This window comes from Piliocolobus tephrosceles, chromosome 17 (genome assembly GCF_002776525.5).
Source record: "Piliocolobus tephrosceles isolate RC106 chromosome 17, ASM277652v3, whole genome shotgun sequence".
NCBI classification, from domain to species: Eukaryota; Metazoa; Chordata; class Mammalia; order Primates; family Cercopithecidae; genus Piliocolobus; species Piliocolobus tephrosceles.
In genome coordinates, this window is record NC_045450.1 from 52,495,606 (window position 1) to 52,507,502 (window position 11,897).

General features: G+C 45.0%; 1 protein-coding gene across 2 annotated transcripts in view; it reads right to left on the reverse strand.

Annotated features, from left to right (window-relative positions):
* GFOD2 (glucose-fructose oxidoreductase domain containing 2) overlaps window positions 1-11,897 on the reverse strand; it is a 55,767-nt gene that overhangs the window by 13,248 nt on the left and 30,622 nt on the right. Inside the window, exon 2 of one of the 2 annotated variants that reach the window (XM_023210191.2) lies at window positions 5,842-5,929. The exons of the other annotated variant lie outside the window; for it this stretch is intronic. The gene's annotated coding sequence lies outside the window, so the exon portion shown is untranslated. The remainder of the gene's footprint in view (window positions 1-5,841; window positions 5,930-11,897) is intronic. 2 annotated transcript variants of the gene reach the window in all.

The following is an 11,897-nucleotide window of genomic DNA, read 5'->3' on the forward strand; positions in this document are numbered from 1 at the left end:
CAAAAAAAAAAAAAAAAAAAAAAGAGTTCAAAACCAGCTAGGTCAACATGGTGAACGCCATCTCTACTAAAAATACAAAAAAATTTAGCCAGGCATGGTGGCAGATGCCTGTAATCCCAGCTACTCAGGAAGCTGAGGAAGGAGAATCATTTGACCCAGGAGGCAGAGGTTGCAGTGAACTGAGATCACACTATTGCACTCCTACCTGGGTGACAGAGTGAGACTCTGCTGTCTCAAAAAAAAAAAAAAAAGAAGAAGAAGCCGGGAGCGGTGGCTCACGCCTGTAATCCCAGCACTTTGGGAGGCCGAGGTGGGCAGATCACTTGAGGTCAGGAGTTTGAGACTGGCCTGGCCAAGATAGCCAACCCCGTCTGTATTAAAAATACAAAATTAGCCGGGCGTGGTGGTGCATGCCTGTAGTCCCAGTTACTCGGGAGGCTGAGGCAGGAGAATTGCTTGAACTCAGGAGGCAGAGGTTGCAGTGAGCCGAGATTGCGCCACTGCACTCCAACCTAGGCAACAAGAGGGAGACTCTGTCTAAAAAAAAAATAAGGAAAGAAGGAAGGAAGGGAGGGAGGGAGGCAGGGAGGGAAGGAGGGAGGGAAGGAGGAAGGAGGGAGGGAAGGAGGGAGGAGGGAGGGAGGGAGGGAGCAAGGAAGGAAGGAAGGAAGGAAGGAAGGAAGTCAGTCGCGTACGGTGGCTCATGCCTGTAATCCCAGCACTTTGGGAGGCTGAGGCAGGCGGATCACTTGAAGTCAGGAGTTCGAGACCAGCCTGGCCAACATGGTGAAACCCCATCTCTACCAAAAATATAAAAAATTAGCCGGGTATGGTGGTACACGCCTGTAGTCCTAGCTACTCGAGGGGCTGAGCCAGGAGAATCACTTGAAGCTGGGAGGTGAAAGTTGCAGTGATCAAGATCGTGCCACTGCACTCCAGCGTGTGTGACAGAACAAGACTCCGTCTCAAAAAAAAAAAAAAAAAAAGAATGGAAAAAAAAAAAAACCAGTTCAAGAGGAAAGTGAAAGAACTAATTGCTACATAGATTAAGTATAATTAAAATTTTTATGGTAGCAAACATAGGAAAATGCTCACTAGAAAAAAAAAATACCAAAAAACTTTTTCCATCAAACTGGCTAAAATAAAGCGTATGCTTAAAAAGATTTTATTGGGCTGGGTGTGATGGCTCATGTCTGCAATCTCAGCATTTTGTGGGGCCAAAGCAGGAGGACTGCTTGAGATCAACAATTCAAGACCAGCATAAGCAATGTAGTGAGACCCCCATCTCTACTTAAAAAAAAAAAAAAAAAAAAATAGCCCAGCATGGTGGCACATGCCTATAGTCCCAGCTATTTGGGAGGCTGAGGTAGGAGGATCGCTTGAGCCCAGGAGTCCAGGCTGCCGTGAGCTATGACAGTGCTACTGCACTCCAGCCTGAGCAGTATGAGCATGAGACTGTCTCAAAAAAGGTTTTTTGTATACAGATATTTACTATAGCATTGGCTATCATAATGAAAAACTGGGAGACAATCTAGATGTCCAATACAAGTAATGGGTTAGACAAGAATGCTGTGGAGCTACCGAAAACCATGAAGTAGAAGGCCCTCAATAACCTGAAAGACATTCACCACATAGTCACTGAAAGGGGAAAACACACACTATTAGAAGTATGGGTTTTTTTAAAACAAGCACACAAAAGAAGTATAATAGGTATGAGAATATATAAGGATATCTGTAATATATCTGTAAAAATATCTCTATTCAATGCTGTAGAAGGACCAGAATACTCCTGAATTTATTGACTGCTGAGGTGGATGGGATTATGAATGATTTTTATTGTTTATTTTCAATATTTTTTTGAACTTTGCCAAATTTTCTGAGACATGATTATGCCTTATTCACTGTAGAGTTTTTCTTCTGATCACAAGGGTTATACAATAAATAATAAAACCAAACAAAAGTCCTTTGCTTGGGATCAATGTCATGTGAGAAAACCAAGATGAGATGTAGGTGTGTTCAGAATATCCAGGTTCTCCATCCAACATTTCCCTCAGCTAAACCAGCAGCTCCCCACTCTGTATTAGCGTCACTGGTGACCCTAGACCCACTGAATCAGACGAGAGTGATGTGGGCCACATCACCATCATTTTTTCTCTTTTAAAACTTTAATGTAATTTTTTAAATTGTGGTACAATATACATAAAATTCACTTTTTTTTTTTTTTTTTTTGAGACGGAGTCTCACTGTGTTGCCCAGGCTGGAGTGCAGTGGCGTGATCTCGGCTCATTGCAAGCTCTGCCTCCTGGGTTCACGTCATTCTCCTGCCTCAGCCTCCCAAGTAGCTGGGACTACAGGGGCCCGCCGCCACGCCTGGCTAATTTTTTTTGTATTTTTAGTAGAGATAAGGTTTCACCATGTTAGCCAGGATGGTCTCAATCTCCTGACCTCATGATCCGCCCGCTTCGACCTCCCAAAGTGCTGGGATTACAGGCATAAACCACCGCGCCCCGCCCCGCCTATTTTTTGCTTTTTTAAAGACAGAGTCTCACTCTGTCGCCCAGGTTGGAGTGCAGTGGCGCAATCTCGGCTCACTGGAACCTCCCCCTCCCTGGTTTCAAGCGATTCTCCTGCCTCAGCCACACGTGTAGCTGGGATTACAGGTGTGTGATATCACCCCTGGCTAATTTTTGTATTTTTGGTAGTGACGAGGTTTCGCCATGTTGGCCAGGCTGGTCTCGAACTCCTGAGCTCAAGCGATCTACCCACCTTGGCCTCCCAAAGTGCTGGGATTACAGGTGAGCCACCACACCCAGCCCATCTTAACTTTTTTTTTTTTTTTTTTTTGAGACAGAGTCTCGCTCTGTCGCCCAGGCTGGAGTGCAGTGACGCAATCTCGGCTCACAGGAAGCTCCGCCTCCCAGGTTCACCCCATTCTCCTGCCTCAGCCTCCTGTGTAGCTGGGACTACAGGTGCCCGCCACCATGCCCAGCTAATTTTTTGTATTTTTAGTAGAGACGGGGTTTCACTGAGTTAGCCAGGATGGTCTCGATCTCCTGATCTTGTGATTTGCCCGCCTCGGCCTCCCAAAGTGCTGGGATTATAGGCGTGAGCCACCGCGCCCAGCCCATCTTAACTATTTTTAAGTATATACATCAGTGGTATTAAATACATTTACAGTTGGGTGCGGTGGCTCACGCCTGTAATCCTAGCACTTTGGTAAGCAGAGGAGGGTGGATCACCTGAGGTCAGGAGTTCGAGACCAGCCTGACCAACATCGTGAAACCCCATCTCTACTAAAAATACAAAAATTAGCCGGGCCTGGTCGCGTGTGCCTGTAATTCCAGCTACTCGGGAGGCAGAGACAGGAGAATTGCTGGAACCTCGGATGCGGAGGATGCAGTGAGCCGAGATCAAGCCACTGCACTCCAGCCTGGGTAACAGAGCAAGAATCTGTCTCAAAATAAAATAAAATAAAATAAATAAGTAAATAAATAAATACATTTACATTGTTGTGTAACCATCACCACCATCCATCTCTGGAACTTTTTTCACCTTGCAAAACTAAAAACTCATTAAATAATACCCATTATTCCCATTAAATAATAACTTCCCATTCCCTCTACCCCCGCCCCAGCCCCTGGCAACCATTATTCTACTTTATCTCTATGAATCTGACTACTTTAGATACCTCATATAAGTGAAATCATACATTATTTGTGCTTTTGTCATGGGCTTATTTCGGCTAGCATAATGTCTTCAAGGTTCACCCTTACGAACCTTGTAGCATATGTCAGGATTTCCTTCCTTTTCAAGGCTGAGTAATATGCCATTGTATGGCCGATCCATTCCTCTATCAATGGACACCTGGATTGCTTCCACGTTTTAGCTACTGTGAATAATACTGATATGAACATGGTGAACAAGAATCTCTTCTAGACTCTGCTTCCATTTGCTTGGAGCATATACCCAGAAGTGGAATTGCCAGGCCATGGTAATTAGATTTTTAATTTTCTGAGGAACCACATACTGTTTTCCACAGTGGCTGTACATTTTACATTCCCTCCAACAGTGTGCAAGCCTTCTGATTTCTCCACGTCCTCACCAACCCTTGTTACTTTCTGGTGCTTTTTGTTGGTTAGCCATTCTGATGGAAGTGAGGTGACCATTATTCACTTTTTTTTTTTTTTTTTTGAGACAGAGTCTCACTCTGTCACCCAGGCTGGAGTGGAGTGGCACTGGTCTTGAACTCCCAACTTCAAGTGATCCGCCCGTCTCGGTTGCCCAAAGTGCTGGGATTGCAGGCGTGAGCCACTGTGCCTGGCCTCACCATTCACTTTTATCATTCACTTTTAAAGCCCCTCAGGTGATCCTAGTGTGTAGCCACCAGATGAGAACCTCTGAGCTATGTTGAACACGTGTGAAAAATTATCTACATTTGGAGCCATAACAAAATGTCCTGTTTGTCATATATACACTTTCCTGAACCTTCTCACCCTCTGTACTATGATTAAAAGGGCAAATCTGTCAATAAGAGGGAAAAATCTCTAACACAACTATTTTAACTTCTATGTATTTCCTTCAGCAACATCATTTTACCAATAATTTTATAAATACCATACAGTCCCTTTGTTTACCAATTACATTTATTGATTCTTTTTTGAGATGGAGTCTCACTCTGTCATCCAGGCTGGAGTGCAGTGGCACAATCTCAGCTCACTGCAACCTCTGCCTCTTGAGTTCAAACAATTCTCGTGCCTCAGCCTCCCAAGTAACTGGGACTATAGACATGTACCATCATGCCTGGCTAATTTTTAAATTTTTAGTACAGATGGGGTTTCACCACGTTGGCCAGGCTGGTCTTGAACTCCTGACCTCAGGCGATCCGCCTGCCTTGGCCTCCCAAAGTGCTGGGATCACAGGTGTGAGCCACTGTGCCTGGCCTACCGATTACCTTCAAAAAGCTAACTACTCCTGATCTTGGTCACTATCACAATTTTTATTTTGAGACAGATTCTTGCTCTGTTGCCCAGGCTGGAGTGCAGTGGCTTGATCATGGCTCACTGCAGCTTCAACCTTACAGGCTCAAGGGATCCTCCCATCTCAGCCTCCCGAGTAGCTGGGATTACAGGTGCACACCACTGTGCCAGGCTAATTTTTGCATTTTTTGTAGAGACAGGGTTTCACTATGTCACCCAGGCTGGTCTCGAACTCCTGGCCTCAAGTGATCTGCCCACTCTGGCCTCCCAAAGTGCTAGGATTACAGGAGCAAGCCACATTGTACCTACACCAAAAAAAAAAAAAAAATTAAGACCGCGGTAGGTCCCTCTGCATAGCACAGCTTCTGCTTTCTTTGAGATGACCAACTCCTGGAACTCCTCTCTACCCTGCATCTTCCCTCCTCTGTAAATCTTTTCTGACTGTACCCCACCAGGAGCTCCTCCCTCTGGACCTTCTATACACTTGCAATAGGAACTAAACTTATTCCTCTTTTGTGTCCTCAGGGCCACAGACACAGCAGGCCCTCCACTGATTAGTGAATGAATAAATTAATGAATTCACTGCGCTCAGTAAAGTGTTTTCTGGATGCGCCCACTCACTGGTGTCACCAGCTTCTGATGGCCACGTTTGTCCATGAAACACCAAAGTTACCCTTTGAAAACATACTGGAGGTTCTATCCTCACGTGTTGCTCATCGTGATCTAGAATCGTACAGCTGTTCTGAATAGGAAGTAATCTGGCCTTATTTATAATTAAAACTGCATTTTATGACTCACAAATGTGTGTGTGTTCCCAAAGAAATTCTCATAGGGATCCATTGATAAGGGATACAAAGATATTTACCACATCATGTCTGAGGTGCAGAGTTGGAGACAATCTGGGGGTCAGAAGCGGGCAGGTAAAGTGTGGGAGATGTACCCACTGGGGTTCTCTGCAAGTTAGAAACAATACTAGATGAATACAGTCACATGAATGAACTTGGTAAAAAAAAGAAAACACAGTGAGCTCTAACACATTATTTATATAAACTAAAAATACACACACAGGCTGAGTGCAGTGGCTCACACCTGTAATTCCAGCACTTTGGGAGGCAGAGGCAGGTGAATCACCTGAAGTCAGGAGTTCACAACCAGCCTGGCCAACATGACAAAACCCCATCTCTACTAAAAAATAAAAAAAAATTAGCTGGGTGTGATTGTGCGCGCCTGTAGTCCCAGCTACTCAGGAGGCTGAGGCAGGAGAATTGTTTGAACCCGGGAGGCAGAGGTTGCAGTGAGCCGAGATAATGCCACTGCACACCAGCTTGGGCGACAGAGCAAGACTCTGTCTCAAACAAAACAAAATAAAACAAAACTCCACACACATACACAGAAACAAAAATGCTTCACCGGATCTTTTACAAACAAAAGGATACATACTAAATACATTTACAGGGGAAAGGGAAACTAGAGAAAGGGGATAAAGGAGAATAAAAAAAAAAAAAAAAAAAAAACAGCCAGGCACAGTGGCTCGTGCCTGTAATCCCAGCACTTTGGGAGGCTGAGGCGGGTGGATCATGAGGTCAGGAGTTCGAGACCATCCTGGCTAACACGGTGAAACCCCGTCTCTACTAAAAATACAAAAACAAAATTAGCCGGGTATGGTGGTGGGCACCTGTAGTCCCAGCCACTCAGGAGGCTTAGGCAGGAGAATGGTGTGAACCCGGGAGGCAGAGCTTGCAGTGAGCTGAGATCCCACCACTGCACTCCAGCCTGGGTGACAGAGTAAGACTCTGTCTCAAAAACAAAAACAACAAAAAAGGAAAATGTGGTTCTAAAAGGAATCCCTCCTCACTTTTTAAATAAAAAGCTTGCATTTCAAACACAAAGTGGCAGATATATGTACCTCTGGTCCTACTAATGGGACACCAGCAAAAGCTAGCTGATCTAGCCAAATCCAGGGAGAGCACTTCAACTGCATATTCAGCCCAGGACCACTTATAACTTAAAGAAAAGTATTTCAAATTAGCCACCACACCTGGATTTTTTTTTTTTTTTTTTTTTGACACAGACTCTCACTCTGTCACCCAGGCTGGAGTCGAGTAGTGTGATCTCAACTCACTGCAACCTCCACCTCCTGGATTCAAGCAAGTGGCTGGGACTACAGGTGCATGCCATCACGCCCCGCTAATCATACGTGGCTAATTTTTTGTATTTTTTGTAGAGACAGGGTTCTATCATGTTGCCCAGGCTGGTCTCAAACTCCTGGGCCCAAGCAATCCTCCTGCCTTGGCCTCCCAAATTCCTGATATTACAGGAATGAGCCATGGTGCCTGGCTAGAATCTTTTTTGGGAAGTGGAAAAGTGTACATTATAGAATTTACCATTTTAAACCATTTTTAGGTGTACAGTTCAGTGCACTAACACATTCGTATTGAGCAACCATCACCAACACCCACCTCCAGGACTTCTTCATCATTACATACTGAAACTCTGTATCCAGCTGAAATTAACCATTTTAAAGTGAACAATTCAGTGTCGGCTGGGTGCAAAGCCTCATGCCTATAATCCCAGCACTTTGGGAGGCTGAGGTGGATTACTTGTGCCCAGGAGTTTCAGGCTATAGTGGGTTATGATCATGCCACTGCACTCTAGCCTGGGTGACAGAGCAAGACCCTGTCTCAAAAAAAAAGAAAAAAGAAAAAAAAAGAAAACCAAAAACTCCAAAAAACAAACCCCCACAATCTAGTGGCATTTAGGACATGCACTTTTGCTTGTTTGTTTTTTAAGACAGAGTCTTTATCACCCAGGCTGGAATGCAGTGGTTCGATCTTGGCTCACTGCAACTTCCACCTCCCAAGCTCTGAGGCTGAGGCGATTCTCCTGCCTCAGCCTCCTGACTAGCTGGGATTACAGTCATGCACCATCACACCTGGCTAATTTTTTTGTATTTTTAGTAGAGACGGGGTTTCACCATGTTCCCCAGGCTGGTCTCAAACTCCTAACCTCAGCTTATCCGCCCGCCTGGGCCTCCTGAAGTTCTGGGATTACAGGCATGAGTCACCGAACCCATTCTAATTTTTTATTTTTTTGTAGAGATGGGGTCTCGCTGTGTTACCCAGGCTGGTCTCAAACTCCTGGCCTCAAGCGATCCTCTCGGCTCAGCCTCCCAAGGTGGTGGGATTATAAGTGTGAGCCAGTGAGCCTGGTTTTTTAATAAAAAAGGTTTTTTTGTTTGTCTTAATTTTAATATAGAGACAGCATCTTACTATGTTGCCCAGGCTGGTCTTGAATTCCTGGCTTCAAGTGATCCTCCCACCTCGGCCACCAAAAACGCTGGGAGTATAGGTGTGAGACACCATGGCTGGCAAAATTGTTTTCTTAATTTCATTTTCAAGCCCAGCATCTCTTTGCCTCCTACTGTAGACACAAGTATACTGGGCTAAGAAAATGTCTACGTTAGGGGATGGTTTGTCAGCATAGCCCGGTATAGCATCCTGTACTGCTCGATTCTACCTGAAGTACACCTGCTCCTTTGTGAACCACTAAATTATGCATGACTTGGGCTGCCTCTAAGTCCAGACCCCTGCCAATTCGTGCCTCTTATCTTCACTCTCTGTGACTGTGAAGCTTGGATTGCCTCCTATACTCTCACTGAGGTTCTGTTTTATCTTAACCATTTTTCTTTCTTTCTGATGGTAAACAGTGTCTGTGGCCACTCAGTCACCTCGTTTTCCTTTTCTACTTTCTCCATCTCTCTCTTCCTTTTTTTTTTTTTTTTTTTATGAGATGGAGTCTCGCTCTGTCACCTAGCTGGAGTGTAATTGTGCAATCTTGGCTCACTGCAACCTTCGCCGCCTCAGTTCAAGCGATTCTCCCTGCCTCAGCTTCCCAAGTAAATGGGATTACAGGCACGCACTACCATACCTAGCTAATTTTTGTATTTTTAGTAGAGACAGGGTTTCACCATGTTGGCCAGGCTGGTCTTGAACTCTTGACCTTAGGTGATCCACCCGCTGTGACCTCCCAAAGTGCTGGGATTACAGATATGAGCCACTGAGCCTGGCCACCCTCTCTCTCTTTTCTCTGCTAATTCTGCCCTTACAGCCTTCTCTTCTAGTTTTCTTAGAAAATGGGTCAAGCACACAGTTATCTTCTACAATTTTCATGTCCTGGACTCCCTTCAGCTATTTTGGTCACTGTTTGCTTTTACAGGTGTTTTGGTTATTTACAGGTTATGGCTATTATAGGATCTTGACAGTGTCAAGTATGCAGCATTAGATAAATAGTGAGATTCTACTTAAGGTTTTTTGTTTTGTTTTGTTTTTTGATACAGTCTCCTGTCACCCAGGCTGGAGTGCTGTGGCATGATCTTGGCTCACTGCAACCTCAGCCTTCCGAGTTCAAGCAATTATCCTGTCTCGGCCTTCCGAGTAGCTGGGATTACAGGCATGCGCCACCATACCTGGCTAATTTTTGTATTTTTAGTAGAGACAGGGTTTTGCTATGTTGGCCAGGTTGGTCTCGAATTCCTGACCTCAGGTGATCCACCCGCCTCAGCCTCCCAAAGTGCTAAGATTACAGGCATGAGCCACCGTGCCAACCCAAATTTTGTTGGTCACTAATTACCAACTGTTACAGGGCTAAGGGAGTGAGACACAGTCCATGTCTTCTGTAAATTCATGACCAGGGCATACTTCTTCCACTCTCACACTGTTCCTTCTAACTCTGGTTGTATTTGGGTATATATAGGGACTATATATACCCACTACATAGGGAATTTTTTTTTTTTTTTTAAGATCTGTTATGTATCTATGACCGACTTAGATGCCTCCTCTTCAAAAGCTGTGTAGGAATATGAGGATAATAATTTTGAGCCAATGTGAAGTGAAAAAAATATATGTAAGTATCGGTAGCTTAAAACAACAGAATGGCCGGGCGCGGTGGCTCAAGCCTGTAATCCCAGCACTTTGGGAGGCCGAGACGGGCGGATCATGAGGTCAGGAGATCGAGACCATCCTGGCTAACACGGTGAAACCCCGTCTCTACCAAAAAATACAAAAAACTAGCCGGGCGTGGTGGCGGGCGCCTGTAGTCCCAGCTACTCAGGAGGGTGAGGCAGGAGAATGGCGTGAACCCGGGAGGCGGAGCTTGCAGTGAGCTGAGATCCGGCCACTGCACTCCAGCCTGGGTGACAGAGCAAGACTCCGTCTCAAAAAAAAAAAAAAAAACAACAGAATGGACTAGAAAAAAATTTAATAACCTGTTTTATTGCCACTGACTCAAGAGGAAGCTTCATTAACACCCAAACACCCATAAAGGGGTACTGGCTAGTCCCCGAGGAAGCCAGATGGCATGAAGGCAGGCAGGCTTGCTGACTAGCTATTTCCTGCCCAAGCAGGCAGAGCTGGTTTTCCTTGTTTATTTCAGTGGCTACGCTTTCTCACCCCTAAAATTTCCCCACTCTTTGTCTTTAACATCCTTGCACATATCCTTCACATGCCTCAAAGATCTCCACAAACCCAGTCCTGCCAAGGCCACATGCATTTCCCATCACCACATGCTGGTCAGGAATGAAGGGTGCCTTGGCAAGATAGGCTATATACAATTTCACAAGGCCTTGCCTGAGTTCAAATCCTGGCTCTGTCATTTACCAGCTGAGTGACCTCAGTAAGTCCCTTAGTCACTCTGTATCTTCATTTCCTCATCTGTAAAATGGGGAAATTTTATCTACCTCACAGGGGATTTAAGGATTGAGTTAATATTTGTAAAATACCTATAATTGGGCCTGGCCAATTAGATATGAGTCAGCACATAGGGAATCTTTTTCTTAAAAAAAGGCATCTATTAACTATCTGTGACTTAGATGTCTCTTCTTCAAAAGTTGGGTAGAAATATGAAGGTCATAATTCTGAGCTAATATGAAGTGAGTTTAATAGGCCAGCCAGTGTTTAGTCCGTCCCTGGGTCCATGCAACCCGGCTGTACAGATGAGAAAACATGCTCAAAGAGGTGAGGTAACTCTCCCAGGATTCCATGCCTGGCTGTGTGCATGACCTGCTGCAACCAGCATGAAACCTTGAGCAGGTTACTTTGCTTCTCTGAGCCTCTATAAAAACAAGAAAGAAAAACAGTCATTTTGTAACATGTGCACCAGGGAAGTTCCTTCTGCTGTCTGCCCTGGGGGGTGACTGTTTGCCTCTGATCCACTGTTCAAAACCAGTACTAATCTGTTCATATGTCTCACCTTTCCTGAGGAGCTAACAAGAGAGCTGTGGGACATAAAAAGATTAAAAGTCCTAATTTCAGGGGTGACAAGTTAGCAAGGTGAGTAGGAGCCAGAGCTGGTGGCATAAAGTGTTAATCTCAGGAGTTTGGATTTTGACAGGTGGGTGTGCTCAGTATTCTTGGTCTGCTCCTCCTTCCCTACCTGATCCTCTCTGCCCCGCTTTTTGTCTCTGGAGTCAGGTCAGTCTCTAAAGGCCTGGGCTCCAGGTCCTCTGGCTTCCATCTGAGTCCAGCCAAGAGAAAGAACCAGGAAGAGATCAGCGAGAAGAAAGGCCAAGGTGTTTGTTCTCTGCCTTCTCTCCCTGCCAGGATGTGGTTCTGGCAGGAGCTGTGTTTCTTAACCAAGGTCACAGCTCCTTTGGAGGACCCCTCTCTTCCATGACCATAGCTTTTGCTAGGTTCCAGTGACACATCCCCACTCCATCATTGCACCTGGCGTGGTGACACTACCTTGCCAGTCCCTGGGTGCTCCACCATCCCTTGTATGTTTCCTTTACTACTCACACTATTGTGAATAATCCCTTCATTAAAGAGTTTTTAATTAACCCTTTGAGTACACTGTTTCCTGCCTAGAGCTTGACTAATGTAGGTAAGCAATAAGAACCACTGAACTGTTTTTTTTTTTTTTTTTTTT